The sequence below is a fragment of the Lethenteron reissneri genome, chromosome 7, assembly GCF_015708825.2.
Source record: "Lethenteron reissneri isolate LAM-NWPU_2019-01 chromosome 7, ASM1570882v1, whole genome shotgun sequence".
NCBI lineage: Eukaryota > Metazoa > Chordata > Hyperoartia > Petromyzontiformes > Petromyzontidae > Lethenteron > Lethenteron reissneri.
The window spans coordinates 13,445,962-13,467,177 of NC_083785.1; the positions used below are offsets into that span (position 1 = coordinate 13,445,962).

The following is a 21,216-nucleotide window of genomic DNA, read 5'->3' on the forward strand; positions in this document are numbered from 1 at the left end:
CTCCCAGTTTGATAGAGGTTATCAAAAGTGGCGCAATGGGTAATCAATTGACCAATGATTCACATTGCAATTCATAATGCATTTGTGCACATACGGGAGCTTTTAGTCACTCCACTGCTGGATAAAGGCCTCCTCATGCTGCCCTGGTCATTGGGGTTTGTCAAAGATAACCACAATGGGTAGTACCACTTGGTGAACTGAGCAAAAATATGTACCATGCCGAAACCCGGGATTGAACCAGGGACCTTTAGATCTTCAGTCTAACGCTCTCCCAACTGAGCTATTTCGGCTTCCTCTTGCAGCATTGGTTTAGTTGCCATGTTATTGACGTCCCAGTTTGATAGAGGTTATCAAAAGTGGCTCAATGGGTAATCTATTGACCAATGATGCACATTGCAATTCATAATGCATCTGTGAACGATGTGGTGATAAGAAATACATACAGGAGCTTTTTGTCACTCCACTGCTGGATAAAGGCCTCCTCATGCTGCCCTGGTCATTGGGGTTTGTCAAAGATAACCACAATGGGTAGTACCCTTGGTGAACTGAGCAAAATATGTACCATGCCGAAACCCGGGATTGAACCAGGGACCTTTAGATCTTCAGTCTAACGCTCTCCCAACTGAGCTATTTCGGCTTCCTCCTGCAACATTGGTTTAGTTGCCATGTTATTGACGTCCCAGTTTGATAGAGGTTATCAAAAGTGGCTCAATGGGTAATCTATTGACCAATGATGCACATTGCAATTCATAAAGCATCTGTGAACGATGTGGTGATAAGAAATGAATGCAGGAGCTTTTTGTCACTCCACTGCTGGATAAAGGCCTCCTCATGCTGCCCTGGTCATTGGGGTTTGTCAAAGATAACCACAATGGGTAGTACCACTTGGTGAACTGAGCAAAAATATGTACCATGCCGAAACCCGGGATTGAACCAGGGACCTTTAGATCTTCAGTCTAACGCTCTCCCAACTGAGCTATTTCGGCTTCCTCCTGCAACATTGGTTTAGTTGCCATGTTATTGACGTCCCAGTTTGATAGAGGTTATCAAAAGTGGCTCAATGGGTAATCTATTGACCAATGATTCACATTGCAATTCATAATGCATTTGTGCACAATGTGGTGATAAGAAATACATACGGGAGCTTTTTGTCACTCCACTGCTGGAGAAAGGCCTCCTCATGCTGCCCTGGTCATTGGGGTTTGTCAAAGATAACCACAATGGGTAGTAACCACTTGGTGAACTGAGCAAAAATATGTACCATGCCAAAACCCGGGATTGAACCAGGGACCTTTAGATCTTCAGTCTAACGCTCTCCCAACTGAGCTATTTCGGCTTCCTCCTGCAGCATTGGTTTAGTTGCCATGTTATTGACGTCCCAGTTTGATAGAGGTTATCAAAAGTGGCTCAATGGGTAATCTATTGACCAATGATGCACATTGCAATTCATAATGCATTTGTGCACAATGTGGTGATAAGAAATACATACGGGAGCTTTTTGTCACTCCACTGCTGGATAAAGGCCTCCTCATGCTGCCCTGGTCATTGGGGTTTGTAAAAGATAACCACAATGGGTAGTACTTGGTGAACTGAGCAAAAATATGTACCATGCCCAAACGCCGGGATTGAACCAGGGACCTTTAGATCTTCAGTCTAACGCTCTCCCAACTGAGCTATTTCGGCTTCCTCCTGCAACATTGGTTTAGTTGCCATGTTATTGACGTCCCAGTTTGATAGAGGTTATCAAAAGTGGCTCAATGGGTAATCTATTGACCAATGATTCACATTGCAATTCATAATGCATTTGTGCACAATGTGGTGATAAGAAATACATACGGGAGCTTTTTGTCACTCCACTGCTGGATAAAGGCCTCCTCATGCTGCCCTGGTCATTGGGGTTTGTCAAAGATAACCACAATGGGTAGTCCACTTGGTGAATTGAGCAAAAGTGGTACCATGCCAAACGCCGGGTTGGAACCAGGGACCTTTAGATCTTCAGTCTAACGCTCTCCCAACTGAGCTATTTCGGCTTCCTCCTGCAACATTGGTTTAGTTGCCATGTTATTGACGTCCCAGTTTGATAGAGGTTATCAAAAGTGGCTCAATGGGTAATCTATTGACCAATGATGCACATTGCAATTCATAATGCATTTGTGCACAATGTGGTGATAAGAAATACATACGGGAGCTTTTTGTCACTCCACTGCTGGATAAAGGCCTCCTCATGCTGCCCTGGTCATTGGGGTTTGTCAAAGATAACCACAATGGGTAGTACCACTTGGTGAACTGAGCAAAAATCGTACCATGCCCAAACCCGGGATTGAACCAGGGACCTTTAGATCTTCAGTCTAACGCTCTCCCAACTGAGCTATTTCGGCTTCCTCCTGCAACATTGGTTTAGTTGCCATGTTATTGACGTCCCAGTTTGATAGAGGTTATCAAAAGTGGCTCAATGGGTAATCTATTGACCAATGATTCACATTGCAATTCATAATGCATCTGTGCACAATGTGGTGATAAGAAATACATACGGGAGCTTTTTGTCACTCCACTGCTGGAGAAAGGCCTCCTCATGCTGCCCTGGTCATTGGGGTTTGTCAAAGATAACCACAATGGGTAGTACCACTTGGTGAACTGAGCAAAAATATGTACCATGCCGAAACCCGGGATTGAACCAGGGACCTTTAGATCTTCAGTCTAACGCTCTCCCAACTGAGCTATTTCGGCTTCCTCCTGCAACATTGGTTTAGTTGCCATGTTATTGACGTCCCAGTTTGATAGAGGTTATCAAAAGTGGCTCAATGGGTAATCTATTGACCAATGATGCACATTGCAATTCATAATGCATTTGTGCACAATGTGGTGATAAGAAATACATACGGGAGCTTTTTGTCACTCCACTGCTGGATAAAGGCCTCCTCATGCTGCCCTGGTCATTGGGGTTTGTCAAAGATAACCACAATGGGTAGTACCACTTGGTGAAATGAGCAAAAGTCGTACCATGCCAAAACCCGGGATTGAACCAGGGACCTTTAGATCTTCAGTCTAACACTCTCCCAACTGAGCTATTTCGGCTTCCTCCTGCAACATTGGTTTAGTTGCCATGTTATTGACGTCCCAGTTTGATAGAGGTTATCAAAAGTGGCTCAATGGGTAATCTATTGACCAAGATGCACATTGCAATTCATAAAGCATCTGTGAACGATGTGGTGATAAGAAATGAATGCAGGAGCTTTATTGTCACTCCACTGCTGGATAAAGGCCTCCTCATGCTGCACTGGTAATTGGGGGTTGTCAAAGATAACCCACAGTGGGTAGTACCTACTTGGTGAACTGAGCAAAAAAAGTACCATGCCCAAACCCGGGATTGAACCAGGGACCTTTAGATCTTCAGTCTAACGCTCTCCCAACTGAGCTATTTCGGCTTCCTCCTGCAACATTGGTTTAGTTGCCATGTTATTGACGTCCCAGTTTGATAGAGGTTATCAAAAGTGGCTCAATGGGTAATCTATTGACCAATGATGCACATTGCAATTCATAATGCATTTGTGCACAATGTGGTGATAAGAAATACATACGGGAGCTTTTGTCACTCCACTGCTGGATAAAGGCCTCCTCATGCTGCCCTGGTCATTGGGGTTTGTCAAAGATAACCACAATGGGTAGTACCACTTGGTGAAATGAGCAAAAGTCGTACCATGCCAAAACCCGGGATTGAACCAGGGACCTTTAGATCTTCAGTCTAACGCTCTCCCAACTGAGCTATTTCGGCTTCCTCCTGCAACATTGGTTTAGTTGCCATGTTATTGACGTCCCAGTTTGATAGAGGTTATCAAAAGTGGCTCAATGGGTAATCTATTGACCAATGATGCACATTGCAATTCATAAGCATCTGTGCACGATGTGGTGATAAGAAATACATACGGAGCTTTTTGTCACTCCACTGCTGGATAAAGGCCTCCTCATGCTGCCCTGGTCATTGGGGTTTGTCAAAGATAACCACAATGGGTAGTACTTGGTGAACTGAGCAAAAATATGTACCATGCCGAAACCCGGGATTGAACCAGGGACCTTTAGATCTTCAGTCTAACGCTCTCCCAACTGAGCTATTTCGGCTTCCTCCTGCAACATTGGTTTAGTTGCCATGTTATTGACGTCCCAGTTTGATAGAGGTTATCAAAAGTGGCTCAATGGGTAATCTATTGACCAATGATGCACATTGCAATTCATAATGCATTTGTGCACAATGTGGTGATAAGAAATACATACGGGAGCTTTATGTCACTCCACTGCTGGATAAAGGCCTCCTCATGCTGCCCTGGTCATTGGGGTTTGTAAAAGATAAGCCACAATGGGTAGTACCTACTTGGTGAACTGAGCAAAAAAAGTACCATGCCGAAACCCGGGATTGAACCAGGGACCTTTAGATCTTCAGTCTAACGCTCTCCCAACTGAGCTATTTCGGCTTCCTCCTGCAACATTGGTTTAGTTGCCATGTTATTGACGTCCCAGTTTGATAGAGGTTATCAAAAGTGGCTCAATGGGTAATCTATTGACCAATGATTCACATTGCAATTCATAATGCATTTGTGCACAATGTGGTGATAAGAAATACATACGGGAGCTTTTTGTCACTCCACTGCTGGAGAAAGGCCTCCTCATGCTGCCCTGGTCATTGGGGTTTGTCAAAGATAACCACAATGGGTAGTACCACTTGGATGAAATGAGCAAAAGTCGTACCATGCCAAACGCCGGGTTGGAACCAGGGACCTTTAGATCTTCAGTCTAACGCTCTCCCAACTGAGCTATTTCGGCTTCCTCCTGCAACATTGGTTTAGTTGCCATGTTATTGACGTCCCAGTTTGATAGAGGTTATCAAAAGTGGCTCAATGGGTAATCTATTGACCAAGATGCACATTGCAATTCATAAAGCATCTGTGAACGATGTGGTGATAAGAAATGAATGCAGGAGCTTTATGTCACTCCACTGCTGGATAAAGGCCTCCTCATGCTGCCCTGGTCATTGGGGTTTGTCAAAGATAACCACAATGGGTAGTACTTGGTGAACTGAGCAAAAATATGTACCATGCCGAAACCCGGGATTGAACCAGGGACCTTTAGATCTTCAGTCTAACGCTCTCCCAACTGAGCTATTTCGGCTTCCTCCTGCAGCATTGGTTTAGTTGCCATGTTATTGACGTCCCAGTTTGATAGAGGTTATCAAAAGTGGCTCAATGGGTAATCTATTGACCAATGATGCACATTGCAATTCATAATGCATCTGTGAACGATGTGGTGATAAGAAATACATGCAGGAGCTTTTTGTCACTCCACTGCTGGATAAAGGCCTCCTCATGCTGCCCTGGTCATTGGGGTTTGTAAAAGATAACCACAATGGGTAGTACCACTTGGTGAAATGAGCAAAAGTCGTACCATGCCAAAACCCGGGATTGAACCAGGGACCTTTAGATCTTCAGTCTAACACTCTCCCAACTGAGCTATTTCGGCTTCCTCCTGCAACATTGGTTTAGTTGCCATGTTATTGACGTCCCAGTTTGATAGAGGTTATCAAAAGTGGCTCAATGGGTAATCTATTGACCAATGATGCACATTGCAATTCATAAATGCATTTGTGCACAATGTGGTGATAAGAAATACATACGGGAGCTTTTTGTCACTCCACTGCTGGATAAAGGCCTCCTCATGCTGCCCTGGTCATTGGGGTTTGTCAAAGATAACCACAATGGGTAGTCCTTGGTGAACTGAGCAAAAATATGTACCATGCCGAAACCCGGGATTGAACCAGGGACCTTTAGATCTTCAGTCTAACGCTCTCCCAACTGAGCTATTTCGGCTTACTCCTGCAGCAGTGGTTTAGTTGCCATGTTATTGACGTCCCAGTTTGATAGAGGTTATCAAAAGTGGCTCAATGGGTAATCTATTGACCAATGATGCACATTGCAATTCATAATGCATTTGTGCACAATGTGGTGATAAGAAATACATACGGGAGCTTTTTGTCACTCCACTGCTGGATAAAGGCCTCCTCATGCTGCCCTGGTCATTGGGGTTTGTCAAAGATAACCACAATGGGTAGTACCTACTTGGTGAACTGAGCAAAAAAAGTACCATGCCCAAACCCGGGATTGAACCAGGGACCTTTAGATCTTCAGTCTAACGCTCTCCCAACTGAGCTATTTCGGCTTACTCCTGCAACATTGGTTTAGTTGCCATGTTATTGACGTCCCAGTTTGATAGAGGTTATCAAAAGTGGCTCAATGGGTAATCTATTGACCAATGATTCACATTGCAATTCATAATGCATTTGTGCACAATGTGGTGATAAGAAATACATACGGGAGCTTTTTGTCACTCCACTGCTGGATAAAGGCCTCCTCATGCTGCCCTGGTCATTGGGGTTTGTCAAAGATAACCACAATGGGTAGTACTTGGTGAACTGAGCAAAAATATGCACCATGCCAAAACCCGGGATTGAACCAGGGACCTTTAGATCTTCAGTCTAACGCTCTCCCAACTGAGCTATTTCGGCTTCCTCCTGCAACATTGGTTTAGTTGCCATGTTATTGACGTCCCAGTTTGATAGAGGTTATCAAAAGTGGCTCAATGGGTAATCTATTGACCAATGATGCACATTGCAATTCATAATGCATTTGTGCACAATGTGGTGATAAGAAATACATACGGGAGCTTTTTGTCACTCCACTGCTGGATAAAGGCCTCCTCATGCTGCCCTGGTCATTGGGGTTTGTCAAAGATAACCACAATGGGTAGTACCACTTGGTGAACTGAGCAAAAAAAGTACCATGCCGAAACCCGGGATTGAACCAGGGACCTTTAGATCTTCAGTCTAACGCTCTCCCAACTGAGCTATTTCGGCTTCCTCCTGCAACATTGGTTTAGTTGCCATGTTATTGACGTCCCAGTTTGATAGAGGTTATCAAAAGTGGCTCAATGGGTAATCTATTGACCAATGATGCACATTGCAATTCATAAAGCATCTGTGAACGATGTGGTGATAAGAAATGAATGCAGGAGCTTTTTGTCACTCCACTGCTGGATAAAGGCCTCCTCATGCTGCCCTGGTCATTGGGGTTTGTCAAAGATAACCACAATGGGTAGTACCACTTGGTGAAATGAGCAAAAGTCGTACCATGCCAAAACCCGGGATTGAACCAGGGACCTTTAGATCTTCAGTCTAACGCTCTCCCAACTGAGCTATTTCGGCTTCCTCCTGCAACATTGGTTTAGTTGCCATGTTATTGACGTCCCAGTTTGATAGAGGTTATCAAAAGTGGCTCAATGGGTAATCTATTGACCAATGATGCACATTGCAATTCATAATGCATTTGTGCACAATGTGGTGATAAGAAATACATACGGGAGCTTTTTGTCACTCCACTGCTGGATAAAGGCCTCCTCATGCTGCACTGGTCATTGGGGTTTGTCAAAGATAAACACAATGGGTAGTCCTTGGTGAACTGAGCAAAAATATGTACCATGCCGAAACCCGGGATTGAACCAGGGACCTTTAGATCTTCAGTCTAACGCTCTCCCAACTGAGCTATTTCGGCTTCCTCCTGCAGCATTGGTTTAGTTGCCATGTTATTGACGTCCCAGTTTGATAGAGGTTATCAAAAGTGGCTCAATGGGTAATCTATTGACCAAGATGCACATTGCAATTCATAAAGCATCTGTGAACGATGTGGTGATAAGAAATACATACGGGAGCTTTATGTCACTCCACTGCTGGATAAAGGCCTCCTCATGCTGCCCTGGTTATTGGGGTTTGTCAAAGATAACCACAATGGGTAGTACCTTGGTGAACTGAGCAAAAATATGTACCATGCCGAAACCCGGGATTGAACCAGGGACCTTTAGATCTTCAGTCTAACGCTCTCCCAACTGAGCTATTTCGGCTTCCTCCTGCAGCATTGGTTTAGTTGCCATGTTATTGACGTCCCAGTTTGATAGAGGTTATCAAAAGTGGCTCAATGGGTAATCTATTGACCAATGATTCACATTGCAATTCATAATGCATTTGTGCACAATGTGGTGATAAGAAATACATACGGGAGCTTTTTGTCACTCCACTGCTGGATAAAGGCCTCCTCATGCTGCCCTGGTCATTGGGGTTTGTCAAAGATAACCACAATGGGTAGTACCACTTGGTGAACTGAGCAAAAATATGTACCATGCCGAAACCCGGGATTGAACCAGGGACCTTTAGATCTTCAGTCTAACGCTCTCCCAACTGAGCTATTTCGGCTTCCTCCTGCAGCATTGGTTTAGTTGCCATGTTATTGACGTCCCAGTTTGATAGAGGTTATCAAAAGTGGCTCAATGGGTAATCTATTGACCAATGATGCACATTGCAATTCATAAAGCATCTGTGAACGATGTGGTGATAAGAAATGAATGCAGGAGCTTTTTGTCACTCCACTGCTGGATAAAGGCCTCCTCATGCTGCCCTGGTCATTGGGTTTGTCAAAGATAACCACAATGGGTAGTACCACTTGGTGAACTGAGCATGCCGAAACCCGGGATTGACATAGGGAGCTTTAAATCTTTAGTCTAATGCTCTCCCAACTGTGCTTTTTCAGCTTCCTCCTGAAGTATTGGTTTAGTTGCCATGTTATTGACGTCTCAGTTTGATAGAGGTTATCAAAAGTGGCTCAATGGGTAATCTATTGACCAATGATGCACATTGCAATTCATAAAGCATCTGTGAACGATGTGGTGATAAGAAATGAATGCAGGAGCTTTATGTCACTCCACTGCTGGATAAAGGCCTCCTCATGCTGCCCTGGTTATTGGGGTTTGTCAAAGATAACCACAATGGGTAGTCCTTGGTGAACTGAGCAAAAATATGTACCATGCCGAAACCCGGGATTGAACCAGGGACCTTTAGATCTTCAGTCTAACGCTCTCCCAACTGAGCTATTTCGGCTTCCTCCTGCAACATTGGTTTAGTTGCCATGTTATTGACGTCCCAGTTTGATAGAGGTTATCAAAAGTGGCTCAATGGGTAATCTATTGACCAATGATGCACATTGCAATTCATAATGCATTTGTGCACAATGTGGTGATAAGAAATACATACGGGAGCTTTTTGTCACTCCACTGCTGGATAAAGGCCTCCTCATGCTGCCCTGGTCATTGGGGTTTGTCAAAGATAACCACAATGGGTAGTCCTTGGTGAACTGAGCAAAAATATGTACCATGCCGAAACCCGGGATTGAACCAGGGACCTTTAGATCTTCAGTCTAACGCTCTCCCAACTGAGCTATTTCGGCTTCCTCCTGCAGCATTGGTTTAGTTGCCATGTTATTGACGTCCCAGTTTGATAGAGGTTATCAAAAGTGGCTCAATGGGTAATCTATTGACCAATGATGCACATTGCAATTCATAAAGCATCTGTGAACGATGTGATGATAAGAAATACATACGGGAGCTTTTTGTCACTCCACTGCTGGATAAAGGCCTCCTCATGCTGCCCTGGTCATTGGGGTTTGTCAAAGATACCCACAATGGGTAATACTTGGTGAACCTGAGCAAAAATATGTACCATGCCGAAACCCGGGATTGAACCAGGGACCTTTAGATCTTCAGTCTAACGCTCTCCCAACTGAGCTATTTCGGCTTCCGCCTGCAGCATAGGTTTAGTTGCCATGTTATTGACGTCCCAGTTTGATAGAGGTTATCAAAAGTGGCGCAAGGGGTAATCTATTGACCAATGATTCACATGGCAATTCATAATGCATTTGTGCACATACGGGAGCTTTTAGTCACTCCACTGCTGGATAAAGGCCTCCTCATGCTGCCCTGGTCATTGGGGTTTGTCAAAGATAACCACAATGGGTAGTACCACTTGGTGAACTGAGCAAAATATGTACCATGCCGAAACCCGGGATTGAACCAGGGACCTTTAGATCTTCAGTCTAACGCTCTCCCAACTGAGCTATTTCGGCATCCTTCCTGCAGCCACTGGTTTAGTTGCCATGTTATTGACGTCCCAGTTTGATAGAGGTTATCAAAAGTGGCTCAATGGGTAATCTATTGACCAATTATCCACATTGCAATTCATAAACCATCTGTGAACGATGTGGTGATAAGAAATGAATGAAGGAGCTTTTTGTCACTCCACTGCTGGATAAAGGCCTCCTCATGCTGCCCTGGTCATTGGGTTTGTCAAAGATAACCACAATGGGTAGTACCACTTGGTGAACTGAGCATGCCGAAACCCGGGATTGAACATAGGGAGCCTTTAGATCTTCAGTCTAACTGCTCTCCCAACTGAGCTATTTCAGGCTTCCTCCTGAAGCATTGGTTTAGTTGCCATGTTATTGACGTCCCAGTTTGATAGAGGTTATCAAAAGTGGCTCAATGGGTAATCTATTGACCAAGATGCACATTGCAATTCATAAAGCATCTGTGAACGATGTGGTGATAAGAAATGAATGCAGGAGCTTTATGTCACTCCACTGCTGGATAAAGGCCTCCTCATGCTGCCCTGGTCATTGGGGTTTGTCAAAGATAACCACAATGGGTAGTACCACTTGGTGAACTGAGCAAAAATATGTACCATGCCGAAACCCGGGATTGAACCAGGGACCTTTAGATCTTCAGTCTAACGCTCTCCCAACTGAGCTATTTCGGCTTCCTCCTGCAACATTGGTTTAGTTGCCATGTTATTGACGTCCCAGTTTGATAGAGGTTATCAAAAGTGGCTCAATGGGTAATCTATTGACCAATGATGCACATTGCAATTCATAAAGCATCTGTGAACGATGTGGTGATAAGAAATGAATGCAGGAGCTTTTTGTCACTCCACTGCTGGATAAAGGCCTCCTCATGCTGCCCTGGTCATTGGGGTTTGTCAAAGATAACCACAATGGGTAGTACCACTTGGTGAAATGAGCAAAAGTCGTACCATGCCAAAACCCGGGATTGAACCAGGGACCTTTAGATCTTCAGTCTAACGCTCTCCCAACTGAGCTATTTCGGCTTCCTCCTGCATCATTGGTTTAGTTGCCATGTTATTGACGTCCCAGTTTGATAGAGGTTATCAAAAGTGGCTCAATGGGTAATCTATTGACCAATGATGCACATTGCAATTCATAATGCATTTGTGCACAATGTGGTGATAAGAAATACATACGGGAGCTTTTTGTCACTCCACTGCTGGATAAAGGCCTCCTCATGCTGCCCTGGTCATTGGGGTTTGTCAAAGATAACCACAATGGGTAGTACTTGGTGAACTGAGCAAAAATATGCACCATGCCGAAACCCGGGATTGAACCAGGGACCTTTAGATCTTCAGTCTAACGCTCTCCCAACTGAGCTATTTCGGCTTACTCCTGCAGCAGTGGTTTAGTTGCCATGTTATTGACGTCCCAGTTTGATAGAGGTTATCAAAAGTTGCTTAATGGGTAATCTATTGACCAAGATGCACATTGCAATTCATAAAGCATCTGTGAACGATGTGGTGATAAGAAATACATACGGGAGCTTTTTGTCACTCCACTGCTGGATAAAGGCCTCCTCATGCTGCCCTGGTCATTGGGGTTTGTCAAAAATACCCACAATGGGTAATACTTGGTGAACCGAGCAAAAATATGTACCATGCCGAAACCCGGGATTGAACCAGGGACCTTTAGATCTTCAGTCTAACGCTCTCCCAACTGAGCTATTTCGGCTTCCGCCTGCAGCATAGGTTTAGTTGCCATGTTATTGACGTCCCAGTTTGATAGAGGTTATCAAAAGTGGCGCAATGGGTAATCTATTGACCAATGATTCACATTGCAATTCATAATGCATTGTGAACGATGTGTGATAAGCATACGGGAGCTTTTAGTCACTCCACTGCTGGATAAAGGCCTCCTCATGCTGCCCTGGTCATTGGGGTTTGTCAAAGATAACCACAATGGGTAGTACCACTTGGTGAACTGAGCAAAAATATGTACCATGCCGAAACCCGGGATTGAACCAGGGACCTTTAGATCTTCAGTCTAACGCTCTCCCAACTGAGCTATTTCGGCATCCTTCAGCAGCCACGTTTAGTTGCCATGTTATTGACGTCCCAGTTTGATAGAGGTTATCAAAAGTGGCTCAATGGGTAATCTATTGACCAATTAACCACATTGCAATTCATAAACCATCTGTGAACGATGTGGTGATAAGAAATGAATGAAGGAGCTTTTTGTCACTCCACTGCTGGATAAAGGCCTCCTCATGCTGCCCTGGTCATTGGGTTTGTCAAAGATAACCACAATGGGTAGTACCACTTGGTGAACTGAGCATGCCGAAACCCGGGATTGACATAGGGAGCTTTAAATCTATAGTCTAATGCTCTCCCAACTGTGCTTTTTCAGCTTCCTCCTGAAGCATTGGTTTAGTTGCCATGTTATTGACGTCTCAGTTTGATAGAGGTTATCAAAAGTGGCTCAATGGGTAATCTATTGACCAATGATGCACATTGCAATTCATAAAGCATCTGTGAACGATGTGGTGATAAGAAATGAATGCAGGAGCTTTATGTCACTCCACTGCTGGATAAAGGCCTCCTCATGCTGCCCTGGTTATTGGGGTTTGTCAAAGATAACCACAATGGGTAGTACTTGGTGAACTGAGCAAAAATATGTACCATGCCGAAACCCGGGATTGAACCAGGGACCTTTAGATCTTCAGTCTAACGCTCTCCCAACTGAGCTATTTCGGCTTCCTCCTGCAACATTGGTTTAGTTGCCATGTTATTGACGTCCCAGTTTGATAGAGGTTATCAAAAGTGGCTCAATGGGTAATCTATTGACCAATGATGCACATTGCAATTCATAAATGCATCTGTGAACGATGTGGTGATAAGAAATACATACGGGAGCTTTTTGTCACTCCACTGCTGGATAAAGGCCTCCTCATGCTGCCCTGGTCATTGGGGTTTGTCAAAGATAACCACAATGGGTAGTACCACTTGGTGAAATGAGCAAAAGTCGTACCATGCCAAAACCCGGGATTGAACCAGGGACCTTTAGATCTTCAGTCTAACACTCTCCCAACTGAGCTATTTCGGCTTCCTCCTGCAACATTGGTTTAGTTGCCATGTTATTGACGTCCCAGTTTGATAGAGGTTATCAAAAGTGGCTCAATGGGTAATCTATTGACCAATGATGCACATTGCAATTCATAATGCATTTGTGCACAATGTGGTGATAAGAAATACATACGGGAGCTTTTTGTCAGTCCACTGCCTGACAAAGGCCTCCTCATGCTGCACTGGTAATTGGGGGTTGTCAAAGATAACCCACAGTGGGTAGTACCTACTTGGTGAACTGAGCAAAAAAAGTACCATGCCGAAACCCGGGATTGAACCAGGGACCTTTAGATCTTCAGTCTAACGCTCTCCCAACTGAGCTATTTCGGCTTCCTCCTGCAGCAGTGGTTTAGTTGCCATGTTATTGACGTCCCAGTTTGATAGAGGTTATCAAAAGTGGCTCAATGGGTAATCTATTGACCAAGATGCACATTGCAATTCATAAAGCATCTGTGAACGATGTGGTGATAAGAAATAATACGGAGCTTTTTGTCACTCCACTGCTGGATAAAGGCCTCCTCATGCTGCCCTGGTCATTGGGGTTTGTCAAAGATAACCACAATGGGTAGTACCACTTGGTGAAATGAGCAAAAGTCGTACCATGCCAAAACCCGGGATTGAACCAGGGACCTTTAGATCTTCAGTCTAACGCTCTCCCAACTGAGCTATTTCGGCTTCCTCCTGCAGCATTGGTTTAGTTGCCATGTTATTGACGTCCCAGTTTGATAGAGGTTATCAAAAGTGGCTCAATGGGTAATCTATTGACCAATGATGCACATTGCAATTCATAATGCATCTGTGCACGATGTGGTGATAAGAAATACATACGGGAGATTTTGTCACTCCACTGCTGGATAAAGGCCTCCTCATGCTGCCCTGGTCATTGGGGTTTGTCAAAGATAACCACAATGGGTAGTACCACTTGGTGAACTGAGCAAAAATATGCACCATGCCGAAACCCGGGATTGAACCAGGGACCTTTAGATCTTCAGTCTAACGCTCTCCCAACTGAGCTATTTCGGCTTCCTCCTGCAGCATTGGTTTAGTTGCCATGTTATTGACGTCCCAGTTTGATAGAGGTTATCAAAAGTGGCTCAATGGGTAATCTATTGACCAATGATGCACATTGCAATTCATAAAGCATCTGTGAACGATGTGGTGATAAGAAATACATACGGGAGCTTTTTGTCACTCCACTGCTGGATAAAGGCCTCCTCATGCTGCCCTGGTCATTGGGGTTTGTCAAAGATAACCACAATGGGTAGTACCTTGGTGAACTGAGCAAAAATATGCACCATGCCGAAACCCGGGATTGAACCAGGGACCTTTAGATCTTCAGTCTAACGCTCTCCCAACTGAGCTATTTCGGCTTCCTCCTGCAGCATTGGTTTAGTTGCCATGTTATTGACGTCCCAGTTTGATAGAGGTTATCAAAAGTGGCTCAATGGGTAATCTATTGACCAATGATTCACATTGCAATTCATAATGCATTGTGCACAATGTGGTGATAAGAAATACATACGGGAGCTTTTTGTCACTCCACTGCTGGATAAAGGCCTCCTCATGCTGCCCTGGTCATTGGGGTTTGTCAAAGATAACCACAATGGGTAGTACCACTTGGTGAACTGAGCAAAAATATGTACCATGCCGAAACCCGGGATTGAACCAGGGACCTTTAGATCTTCAGTCTAACGCTCTCCCAACTGAGCTATTTCGGCATTCCTCCTGCAGCATTGGTTTAGTTGCCATGTTATTGACGTCCCAGTTTGATAGAGGTTATCAAAAGTGGCTCAATGGGTAATCTATTGACCAATTAAGCACATTGCAATTCATAAAGCATCTGTGAACGATGTGGTGATAAGAAATGAATGCAGGAGCTTTTTGTCACTCCACTGCTGGATAAAGGCCTCCTCATGCTGCCCTGGTCATTGGGGTTTGTCAAAGATAACCACAATGGGTAGTACCACTTGGTGAACTGAGCAAATGTACCATGCAAACCCGGGATTGAACCAGGGACCTTTAGATCTTCAGTCTAACGCTCTCCCAACTGAGCTTTTCAGCTTCCTCCTGAAGCATTGGTTTAGTTGCCATGTTATTGACGTCTCAGTTTGATAGAGGTTATCAAAAGTGGCTCAATGGGTAATCTATTGACCAATGATGCACATTGCAATTCATAAAGCATCTGTGAACGATGTGGTGATAAGAAATGAATGCAGGAGCTTTATGTCACTCCACTGCTGGATAAAGGCCTCCTCATGCTGCCCTGGTTATTGGGGTTTGTCAAAGATAACCACAATGGGTAGTACCACTTGGTGAACTGAGCAAAAATATGTACCATGCCGAAACCCGGGATTGAACCAGGGACCTTTAGATCTTCAGTCTAACGCTCTCCCAACTGAGCTATTTCGGCTTCCTCCTGCAACATTGGTTTAGTTGCCATGTTATTGACGTCCCAGTTTGATAGAGGTTATCAAAAGTGGCTCAATGGATAATCTATTGACCAATGATGCACATTGCAATTCATAAAGCATCTGTGAACGATGTGGTGATAAGAAATGAATGCAGGAGCTTTTTGTCACTCCACTGCTGGATAAAGGCCTCCTCATGCTGCTCTGGTCATTGGGGTTTGTCAAAGATAACCACAATGGGTAGTACCACTTAGTGAACTGAGCAAAAGTCGTCCCATGCCGAAACCCGGGATTGAACCAGGGACCTTTAGATCTTCAGGCTAACACGCTCCCAACTGAGCTATTTCGGCTTCCTCCTGCATCATTGGTTTAGTTGCCATGTTATTGACGTCCCAGTTTGATAGAGGTTATCAAAAGTGGCTCAATGTGTAAATCTATTGACCAATCATGCACATTGCAATTCAAAATGCATTTGTGCACAATGTGGTGATAAGAAATACATACGGGAGCTTTTTGTCACTCCACTGCTGGATAAAGGCCTCCTCATGCTGCACTGGTCATTGGGGTTTGTCAAAGATAACCACAATGGGTAGTCCTTGGTGAACTGAGCAAAAATATGTACCATGCCGAAACCCGGGATTGAACCAGGGACCTTTAGATCTTCAGTCTAACGCTCTCCCAACTGAGCTATTTCGGCTTCCTCCTGCAGCATTGGTTTAGTTGCCATGTTATTGACGTCCCAGTTTGATAGAGGTTATCAAAAGTGGCTCAATGGGTAATCTATTGACCAAGATGCACATTGCAATTCATAAAGCATCTGTGAACGATGTGGTGATAAGAAATACATACGGGAGCTTTTTGTCACTCCACTGCTGGATAAAGGCCTCCTCATGCTGCCCTGGTCATTGGGGTTTGTCAAAGATACCCACAATGGGTAATACTTGGTGAACCGAGCAAAAATATGTACCATGCCGAAACCCGGGATTGAACCAGGGACCTTTAGATCTTCAGTCTAACGCTCTCCCAACTGAGCTATTTCGGCTTCCGCCTGCAGCATAGGTTTAGTTGCCATGTTATTGACGTCCCAGTTTGATAGAGGTTATCAAAAGTGGCGCAAGGGGTAATCTATTGACCAATGATTCACATGGCAATTCATAATGCATTTGTGCACATACGGGAGCTTTTAGTCACTCCACTGCTGGATAAAGGCCTCCTCATGCTGCCCTGGTCATTGGGGTTTGTCAAAGATAACCACAATGGGTAGTACCACTTGGTGAACTGAGCAAAAATATGTACCATGCCGAAACCCGGGATTGAACCAGGGACCTTTAGATCTTCAGTCTAACGCTCTCCCAACTGAGCTATTTCGGCATCCTTCAGCAGCCACGTTTAGTTGCCATGTTATTGACGTCCCAGTTTGATAGAGGTTATCAAAAGTGGCTCAATGGGTAATCTATTGACCAATTAACCACATTGCAATTCATAAACCATCTGTGAACGATGTGGTGATAAGAAATGAATGAAGGAGCTTTTTGTCACTCCACTGCTGGATAAAGGCCTCCTCATGCTGCCCTGGTCATTGGGTTTGTCAAAGATAACCACAATGGGTAGTACCACTTGGTGAACTGAGCATGCCGAAACCCGGGATTGACATAGGGAGCTTTAAATCTATAGTCTAATGCTCTCCCAACTGTGCTTTTTCAGCTTCCTCCTGAAGCATTGGTTTAGTTGCCATGTTATTGACGTCTCAGTTTGATAGAGGTTATCAAAAGTGGCTCAATGGGTAATCTATTGACCAATGATGCACATTGCAATTCATAAAGCATCTGTGAACGATGTGGTGATAAGAAATGAATGCAGGAGCTTTATGTCACTCCACTGCTGGATAAAGGCCTCCTCATGCTGCCCTGGTTATTGGGGTTTGTCAAAGATAACCACAATGGGTAGTACCACTTGGTGAACTGAGCAAAAATATGTACCATGCCGAAACCCGGGATTGAACCAGGGACCTTTAGATCTTAACTTACGCTCTCCCAACTGAGCTATTTCGGCTTCCTCCTGCAACATTGGTTTAGTTGCCATGTTATTGACGTCCCAGTTTGATAGAGGTTATCAAAAGTGGCTCAATGGATAATCTATTGACCAATGATGCACATTGCAATTCATAAAGCATCTGTGAACGATGTGGTGATAAGAAATGAATGCAGGAGCTTGTTGTCACTCCACTGCTGGATAAAGGCCTCCTCATGCTGCTCTGGTCATTGGGGTTTGTCAAAGATAACCACAATGGGTAGTACCACTTAGTGAACTGAGCAAAAGTCGTCCCATGCCGAAACCCGGGATTGAACCAGGGACCTTTAGATCTTCAGGCTAACACGCTCCCAACTGAGCTATTTCGGCTTCCTCCTGCATCATTGGTTTAGTTGCCATGTTATTGACGTCCCAGTTTGATAGAGGTTATCAAAAGTGGCTCAATGTGTAATCTATTGACCAATCATGCACATTGCAATTCAAAATGCATTTGTGCACAATGTGGTGATAAGAAATACATACGGGAGCTTTTTGTCACTCCACTGCTGGATAAAGGCCTCCTCATGCTGCACTGGTCATTGGGGTTTGTCAAAGATAACCACAATGGGTAGTCCTTGGTGAACTGAGCAAAAATATGTACCATGCCGAAACCCGGGATTGAACCAGGGACCTTTAGATCTTCAGTCTAACGCTCTCCCAACTGAGCTATTTCGGCTTCCTCCTGCAGCATTGGTTTAGTTGCCATGTTATTGACGTCCCAGTTTGATAGAGGTTATCAAAAGTGGCTCAATGGGTAATCTATTGACCAAGATGCACATTGCAATTCATAAAGCATCTGTGAACGATGTGGTGATAAGAAATACATACGGGAGCTTTTTGTCACTCCACTGCTGGATAAAGGCCTCCTCATGCTGCCCTGGTCATTGGGGTTTGTCAAAGATACCCACAATGGGTAATACTTGGTGAACCGAGCAAAAATATGTACCATGCCGAAACCCGGGATTGAACCAGGGACCTTTAGATCTTCAGTCTAACGCTCTCCCAACTGAGCTATTTCGGCTTCCGCCTGCAGCATAGGTTTAGTTGCCATGTTATTGACGTCCCAGTTTGATAGAGGTTATCAAAAGTGGCGCAAGGGGTAATCTATTGACCAATGATTCACATGGCAATTCATAATGCATTTGTGCACATACGGGAGCTTTTAGTCACTCCACTGCTGGATAAAGGCCTCCTCATGCTGCCCTGGTCATTGGGGTTTGTCAAAGATAACCACAATGGGTAGTACCACTTGGTGAACTGAGCAAAAATATGTACCATGCCGAAACCCGGGATTGAACCAGGGACCTTTAGATCTTCAGTCTAACGCTCTCCCAACTGAGCTATTTCGGCATCCTTCAGCAGCCACTTTAAGTTGCCATGTTATTGACGTCCCAGTTTGATAGAGGTTATCAAAAGTGGCTCAATGGGTAATCTATTGACCAATTAACCACATTGCAATTCATAAACCATCTGTGAACGATGTGGTGATAAGAAATGAATGAAGGAGCTTTTTGTCACTCCACTGCTGGATAAAGGCCTCCTCATGCTGCCCTGGTCATTGGGTTTGTCAAAGATAACCACAATGGGTAGTACCACTTGGTGAACTGAGCATGCCGAAACCCGGGATTGACATAGGGAGCTTTAAATCTATAGTCTAATGCTCTCCCAACTGTGCTTTTTCAGCTTCCTCCTGAAGCATTGGTTTAGTTGCCATGTTATTGACGTCTCAGTTTGATAGAGGTTATCAAAAGTGGCTCAATGGGTAATCTATTGACCAATGATGCACATTGCAATTCATAAAGCATCTGTGAACGATGTGGTGATAAGAAATGAATGCAGGAGCTTTATGTCACTCCACTGCTGGATAAAGGCCTCCTCATGCTGCCCTGGTTATTGGGGTTTGTCAAAGATAACCACAATGGGTAGTACCACTTGGTGAACTGAGCAAAAATATGTACCATGCCGAAACCCGGGATTGAACCAGGGACCTTTAGATCTTCAGGCTAACACGCTCCCAACTGAGCTATTTCGGCTTCCTCCTGCATCATTGGTTTAGTTGCCATGTTATTGACGTCCCAGTTTGATAGAGGTTATCAAAAGTGGCTCAATGTGTAATCTATTGACCAATCATGCACATTGCAATTCAAAATGCATTTGTGCACAATGTGGTGATAAGAAATACATACGGGAGCTTTTTGTCACTCCACTGCTGGATAAAGGCCTCCTCATGCTGCACTGGTCATTGGGGTTTGTCAAAGATAACCACAATGGGTAGTCCTTGGTGAACTGAGCAAAAATATGTACCATGCCGAAACCCATGATTGAACCAGGGACCATTAGATCTTCAGTCTAACGCTCTCCCAACTGAGCTATTTCGGCTTCCTCCTGCAGCATTGGTTTAGTTGCCATGTTATTGACGTCCCAGTTTGATAGAGGTTTTCAAAAGTGGCTCAATGGGTAATCTATTGACCAATGATGCACATTGCAATTCATAAAGCATCTGTGCACGATGTGGTGATAAGAAAACACGTTCCTTCGGAGTGGGCAGGTAGGAACTTGGTTGGACAGCGCATTCGTGCGATCCGTGTCACGCGGCGCAAGCTGCGTGGGGCGGCGTGTCACGTGGTGCCGAGCCCGCCCGCAGCGCTCTACAAATCAAGGGCGTGGCTATGCACGACAGAGAGACAAATCATCCCTGGTGGGCAGTGTGGAACTGTTGTTCCTACGTGTATAAATACAGGAGCTTATTGTCACTCCACTGCTGGATAAGGGTCTCATGCTGCACTAGTTGTTTGTCTTGATCAAAGTTATTTGCCGTTAACAATAATGCTCAATTGCAGTTTATAATGCATTTGTGTACTATTTTGTGATAAGAAATGAATATACAAAACCGTTGTATTACTCCACTGCTGGATAACGGCTTCATGCGACACTAGTTATTGAGGTTGACCCAAGTTATTCAAATAGTTGCCATGCTATTTAAGTGCCAGTTAGAATAGAGAGCGTAAAAAGAGGCTCGCATGGTTATTTGCCGTTACCAATTATGCTCAATTGCGGTTCATAACGCATTTGTGCACTATGTGGTGATAAGAAATACATAGGGAGCTTTTTGTCACTCCACTGCTGGATAAAGGCCTCCTCATGATGCACTTGTCATTAGGGTTTGTCAAAGTTATCCACATTGGCGAGTACCATTTGGTGAAGTCAGCAAAAATGTACACCATGCCGAAACCCGGGACCTTCAGATCTTCAGTCTAATGTCCTCCCAACTGAGCTATTACGGCCTCCTCCTGCAGCATTGGTTTAGTTGCCATGTTATTGACGTACGAATTTTAAAGAGATGATTACAAGTGTCTCAATGGTTAATAGCTTTTACCAATGATGCACATTGCAGTTCATAAAGCATCTATGCACTGTGCTGATAAGAAATACACAGGACCTTGCATCACCACTGCTGGAGAAGGGCCTCATGCTCCACTATTCAATGGCGTTTGTCAAAGTTATTAAATTAGTTGCCTTGTCATTGAAGTGCCAGTTAGAAGAGAGTATAACACGTGACTCGAGTGGTTATTTGCCATTACCAATGATGCTCAATTGCAGTTCATAATGCATTTCTGCATTGTGGTGATG

General features: G+C 44.3%; 53 non-coding genes across 53 annotated transcripts; all 53 read right to left on the reverse strand.

The window, feature by feature from the left end:
* Positions 1-217: 217 nt before the first annotated feature.
* Positions 218-290, reverse strand: TRNAF-GAA (transfer RNA phenylalanine (anticodon GAA)). Its single transcript has one exon. It is a non-coding gene; the product is annotated as a tRNA-Phe (tRNA).
* Positions 291-564: 274 nt separating this feature from the next.
* Positions 565-637, reverse strand: TRNAF-GAA (transfer RNA phenylalanine (anticodon GAA)). The gene has a single exon. It is a non-coding gene; the product is annotated as a tRNA-Phe (tRNA).
* Positions 638-913: 276 nt separating this feature from the next.
* TRNAF-GAA (transfer RNA phenylalanine (anticodon GAA)) lies at positions 914-986 on the reverse strand. The gene has a single exon. It is a non-coding gene; the product is annotated as a tRNA-Phe (tRNA).
* Positions 987-1,263: 277 nt separating this feature from the next.
* Positions 1,264-1,336, reverse strand: TRNAF-GAA (transfer RNA phenylalanine (anticodon GAA)). The gene has a single exon. It is a non-coding gene; the product is annotated as a tRNA-Phe (tRNA).
* Positions 1,337-1,609: 273 nt separating this feature from the next.
* Positions 1,610-1,683, reverse strand: TRNAF-GAA (transfer RNA phenylalanine (anticodon GAA)). The gene has a single exon. It is a non-coding gene; the product is annotated as a tRNA-Phe (tRNA).
* A 274-nt stretch (positions 1,684-1,957) lies between these two features.
* TRNAF-GAA (transfer RNA phenylalanine (anticodon GAA)) lies at positions 1,958-2,030 on the reverse strand. The gene has a single exon. It is a non-coding gene; the product is annotated as a tRNA-Phe (tRNA).
* A 275-nt stretch (positions 2,031-2,305) lies between these two features.
* TRNAF-GAA (transfer RNA phenylalanine (anticodon GAA)) lies at positions 2,306-2,378 on the reverse strand. Its single transcript has one exon. It is a non-coding gene; the product is annotated as a tRNA-Phe (tRNA).
* Positions 2,379-2,654: 276 nt separating this feature from the next.
* Positions 2,655-2,727, reverse strand: TRNAF-GAA (transfer RNA phenylalanine (anticodon GAA)). Its single transcript has one exon. It is a non-coding gene; the product is annotated as a tRNA-Phe (tRNA).
* Positions 2,728-3,002: 275 nt separating this feature from the next.
* TRNAF-GAA (transfer RNA phenylalanine (anticodon GAA)) lies at positions 3,003-3,075 on the reverse strand. The gene has a single exon. It is a non-coding gene; the product is annotated as a tRNA-Phe (tRNA).
* Positions 3,076-3,352: 277 nt separating this feature from the next.
* Positions 3,353-3,425, reverse strand: TRNAF-GAA (transfer RNA phenylalanine (anticodon GAA)). Its single transcript has one exon. It is a non-coding gene; the product is annotated as a tRNA-Phe (tRNA).
* A 274-nt stretch (positions 3,426-3,699) lies between these two features.
* On the reverse strand, positions 3,700-3,772 carry TRNAF-GAA (transfer RNA phenylalanine (anticodon GAA)). The gene has a single exon. It is a non-coding gene; the product is annotated as a tRNA-Phe (tRNA).
* A 271-nt stretch (positions 3,773-4,043) lies between these two features.
* Positions 4,044-4,116, reverse strand: TRNAF-GAA (transfer RNA phenylalanine (anticodon GAA)). The gene has a single exon. It is a non-coding gene; the product is annotated as a tRNA-Phe (tRNA).
* A 277-nt stretch (positions 4,117-4,393) lies between these two features.
* Positions 4,394-4,466, reverse strand: TRNAF-GAA (transfer RNA phenylalanine (anticodon GAA)). Its single transcript has one exon. It is a non-coding gene; the product is annotated as a tRNA-Phe (tRNA).
* Positions 4,467-4,742: 276 nt separating this feature from the next.
* On the reverse strand, positions 4,743-4,815 carry TRNAF-GAA (transfer RNA phenylalanine (anticodon GAA)). Its single transcript has one exon. It is a non-coding gene; the product is annotated as a tRNA-Phe (tRNA).
* A 272-nt stretch (positions 4,816-5,087) lies between these two features.
* Positions 5,088-5,160, reverse strand: TRNAF-GAA (transfer RNA phenylalanine (anticodon GAA)). The gene has a single exon. It is a non-coding gene; the product is annotated as a tRNA-Phe (tRNA).
* A 275-nt stretch (positions 5,161-5,435) lies between these two features.
* TRNAF-GAA (transfer RNA phenylalanine (anticodon GAA)) lies at positions 5,436-5,508 on the reverse strand. Its single transcript has one exon. It is a non-coding gene; the product is annotated as a tRNA-Phe (tRNA).
* A 274-nt stretch (positions 5,509-5,782) lies between these two features.
* TRNAF-GAA (transfer RNA phenylalanine (anticodon GAA)) lies at positions 5,783-5,855 on the reverse strand. The gene has a single exon. It is a non-coding gene; the product is annotated as a tRNA-Phe (tRNA).
* A 276-nt stretch (positions 5,856-6,131) lies between these two features.
* On the reverse strand, positions 6,132-6,204 carry TRNAF-GAA (transfer RNA phenylalanine (anticodon GAA)). Its single transcript has one exon. It is a non-coding gene; the product is annotated as a tRNA-Phe (tRNA).
* A 273-nt stretch (positions 6,205-6,477) lies between these two features.
* Positions 6,478-6,550, reverse strand: TRNAF-GAA (transfer RNA phenylalanine (anticodon GAA)). Its single transcript has one exon. It is a non-coding gene; the product is annotated as a tRNA-Phe (tRNA).
* Positions 6,551-6,825: 275 nt separating this feature from the next.
* TRNAF-GAA (transfer RNA phenylalanine (anticodon GAA)) lies at positions 6,826-6,898 on the reverse strand. The gene has a single exon. It is a non-coding gene; the product is annotated as a tRNA-Phe (tRNA).
* Positions 6,899-7,173: 275 nt separating this feature from the next.
* On the reverse strand, positions 7,174-7,246 carry TRNAF-GAA (transfer RNA phenylalanine (anticodon GAA)). Its single transcript has one exon. It is a non-coding gene; the product is annotated as a tRNA-Phe (tRNA).
* A 273-nt stretch (positions 7,247-7,519) lies between these two features.
* TRNAF-GAA (transfer RNA phenylalanine (anticodon GAA)) lies at positions 7,520-7,592 on the reverse strand. The gene has a single exon. It is a non-coding gene; the product is annotated as a tRNA-Phe (tRNA).
* Positions 7,593-7,865: 273 nt separating this feature from the next.
* TRNAF-GAA (transfer RNA phenylalanine (anticodon GAA)) lies at positions 7,866-7,938 on the reverse strand. Its single transcript has one exon. It is a non-coding gene; the product is annotated as a tRNA-Phe (tRNA).
* Positions 7,939-8,214: 276 nt separating this feature from the next.
* Positions 8,215-8,287, reverse strand: TRNAF-GAA (transfer RNA phenylalanine (anticodon GAA)). Its single transcript has one exon. It is a non-coding gene; the product is annotated as a tRNA-Phe (tRNA).
* Positions 8,288-8,895: 608 nt separating this feature from the next.
* TRNAF-GAA (transfer RNA phenylalanine (anticodon GAA)) lies at positions 8,896-8,968 on the reverse strand. Its single transcript has one exon. It is a non-coding gene; the product is annotated as a tRNA-Phe (tRNA).
* Positions 8,969-9,241: 273 nt separating this feature from the next.
* On the reverse strand, positions 9,242-9,314 carry TRNAF-GAA (transfer RNA phenylalanine (anticodon GAA)). Its single transcript has one exon. It is a non-coding gene; the product is annotated as a tRNA-Phe (tRNA).
* A 274-nt stretch (positions 9,315-9,588) lies between these two features.
* On the reverse strand, positions 9,589-9,661 carry TRNAF-GAA (transfer RNA phenylalanine (anticodon GAA)). The gene has a single exon. It is a non-coding gene; the product is annotated as a tRNA-Phe (tRNA).
* A 255-nt stretch (positions 9,662-9,916) lies between these two features.
* On the reverse strand, positions 9,917-9,989 carry TRNAF-GAA (transfer RNA phenylalanine (anticodon GAA)). Its single transcript has one exon. It is a non-coding gene; the product is annotated as a tRNA-Phe (tRNA).
* A 616-nt stretch (positions 9,990-10,605) lies between these two features.
* TRNAF-GAA (transfer RNA phenylalanine (anticodon GAA)) lies at positions 10,606-10,678 on the reverse strand. Its single transcript has one exon. It is a non-coding gene; the product is annotated as a tRNA-Phe (tRNA).
* Positions 10,679-10,953: 275 nt separating this feature from the next.
* Positions 10,954-11,026, reverse strand: TRNAF-GAA (transfer RNA phenylalanine (anticodon GAA)). The gene has a single exon. It is a non-coding gene; the product is annotated as a tRNA-Phe (tRNA).
* A 273-nt stretch (positions 11,027-11,299) lies between these two features.
* Positions 11,300-11,372, reverse strand: TRNAF-GAA (transfer RNA phenylalanine (anticodon GAA)). The gene has a single exon. It is a non-coding gene; the product is annotated as a tRNA-Phe (tRNA).
* A 272-nt stretch (positions 11,373-11,644) lies between these two features.
* On the reverse strand, positions 11,645-11,717 carry TRNAF-GAA (transfer RNA phenylalanine (anticodon GAA)). Its single transcript has one exon. It is a non-coding gene; the product is annotated as a tRNA-Phe (tRNA).
* A 269-nt stretch (positions 11,718-11,986) lies between these two features.
* TRNAF-GAA (transfer RNA phenylalanine (anticodon GAA)) lies at positions 11,987-12,059 on the reverse strand. The gene has a single exon. It is a non-coding gene; the product is annotated as a tRNA-Phe (tRNA).
* Positions 12,060-12,666: 607 nt separating this feature from the next.
* TRNAF-GAA (transfer RNA phenylalanine (anticodon GAA)) lies at positions 12,667-12,739 on the reverse strand. Its single transcript has one exon. It is a non-coding gene; the product is annotated as a tRNA-Phe (tRNA).
* Positions 12,740-13,015: 276 nt separating this feature from the next.
* TRNAF-GAA (transfer RNA phenylalanine (anticodon GAA)) lies at positions 13,016-13,088 on the reverse strand. The gene has a single exon. It is a non-coding gene; the product is annotated as a tRNA-Phe (tRNA).
* A 277-nt stretch (positions 13,089-13,365) lies between these two features.
* On the reverse strand, positions 13,366-13,438 carry TRNAF-GAA (transfer RNA phenylalanine (anticodon GAA)). The gene has a single exon. It is a non-coding gene; the product is annotated as a tRNA-Phe (tRNA).
* A 272-nt stretch (positions 13,439-13,710) lies between these two features.
* Positions 13,711-13,783, reverse strand: TRNAF-GAA (transfer RNA phenylalanine (anticodon GAA)). Its single transcript has one exon. It is a non-coding gene; the product is annotated as a tRNA-Phe (tRNA).
* Positions 13,784-14,058: 275 nt separating this feature from the next.
* Positions 14,059-14,131, reverse strand: TRNAF-GAA (transfer RNA phenylalanine (anticodon GAA)). Its single transcript has one exon. It is a non-coding gene; the product is annotated as a tRNA-Phe (tRNA).
* Positions 14,132-14,405: 274 nt separating this feature from the next.
* On the reverse strand, positions 14,406-14,478 carry TRNAF-GAA (transfer RNA phenylalanine (anticodon GAA)). Its single transcript has one exon. It is a non-coding gene; the product is annotated as a tRNA-Phe (tRNA).
* A 275-nt stretch (positions 14,479-14,753) lies between these two features.
* Positions 14,754-14,826, reverse strand: TRNAF-GAA (transfer RNA phenylalanine (anticodon GAA)). The gene has a single exon. It is a non-coding gene; the product is annotated as a tRNA-Phe (tRNA).
* Positions 14,827-15,099: 273 nt separating this feature from the next.
* TRNAF-GAA (transfer RNA phenylalanine (anticodon GAA)) lies at positions 15,100-15,169 on the reverse strand. Its single transcript has one exon. It is a non-coding gene; the product is annotated as a tRNA-Phe (tRNA).
* A 276-nt stretch (positions 15,170-15,445) lies between these two features.
* Positions 15,446-15,518, reverse strand: TRNAF-GAA (transfer RNA phenylalanine (anticodon GAA)). Its single transcript has one exon. It is a non-coding gene; the product is annotated as a tRNA-Phe (tRNA).
* Positions 15,519-15,793: 275 nt separating this feature from the next.
* On the reverse strand, positions 15,794-15,866 carry TRNAF-GAA (transfer RNA phenylalanine (anticodon GAA)). The gene has a single exon. It is a non-coding gene; the product is annotated as a tRNA-Phe (tRNA).
* Positions 15,867-16,140: 274 nt separating this feature from the next.
* On the reverse strand, positions 16,141-16,213 carry TRNAF-GAA (transfer RNA phenylalanine (anticodon GAA)). Its single transcript has one exon. It is a non-coding gene; the product is annotated as a tRNA-Phe (tRNA).
* A 272-nt stretch (positions 16,214-16,485) lies between these two features.
* Positions 16,486-16,558, reverse strand: TRNAF-GAA (transfer RNA phenylalanine (anticodon GAA)). Its single transcript has one exon. It is a non-coding gene; the product is annotated as a tRNA-Phe (tRNA).
* A 256-nt stretch (positions 16,559-16,814) lies between these two features.
* TRNAF-GAA (transfer RNA phenylalanine (anticodon GAA)) lies at positions 16,815-16,887 on the reverse strand. The gene has a single exon. It is a non-coding gene; the product is annotated as a tRNA-Phe (tRNA).
* Positions 16,888-17,497: 610 nt separating this feature from the next.
* Positions 17,498-17,568, reverse strand: TRNAL-AAG (transfer RNA leucine (anticodon AAG)). Its single transcript has one exon. It is a non-coding gene; the product is annotated as a tRNA-Leu (tRNA).
* A 275-nt stretch (positions 17,569-17,843) lies between these two features.
* Positions 17,844-17,916, reverse strand: TRNAF-GAA (transfer RNA phenylalanine (anticodon GAA)). The gene has a single exon. It is a non-coding gene; the product is annotated as a tRNA-Phe (tRNA).
* Positions 17,917-18,189: 273 nt separating this feature from the next.
* Positions 18,190-18,262, reverse strand: TRNAF-GAA (transfer RNA phenylalanine (anticodon GAA)). The gene has a single exon. It is a non-coding gene; the product is annotated as a tRNA-Phe (tRNA).
* A 272-nt stretch (positions 18,263-18,534) lies between these two features.
* TRNAF-GAA (transfer RNA phenylalanine (anticodon GAA)) lies at positions 18,535-18,607 on the reverse strand. The gene has a single exon. It is a non-coding gene; the product is annotated as a tRNA-Phe (tRNA).
* Positions 18,608-18,863: 256 nt separating this feature from the next.
* Positions 18,864-18,936, reverse strand: TRNAF-GAA (transfer RNA phenylalanine (anticodon GAA)). The gene has a single exon. It is a non-coding gene; the product is annotated as a tRNA-Phe (tRNA).
* A 610-nt stretch (positions 18,937-19,546) lies between these two features.
* Positions 19,547-19,619, reverse strand: TRNAF-GAA (transfer RNA phenylalanine (anticodon GAA)). The gene has a single exon. It is a non-coding gene; the product is annotated as a tRNA-Phe (tRNA).
* A 273-nt stretch (positions 19,620-19,892) lies between these two features.
* On the reverse strand, positions 19,893-19,965 carry TRNAF-GAA (transfer RNA phenylalanine (anticodon GAA)). Its single transcript has one exon. It is a non-coding gene; the product is annotated as a tRNA-Phe (tRNA).
* Between the last annotated feature and the right edge of the window lie 1,251 nt (positions 19,966-21,216).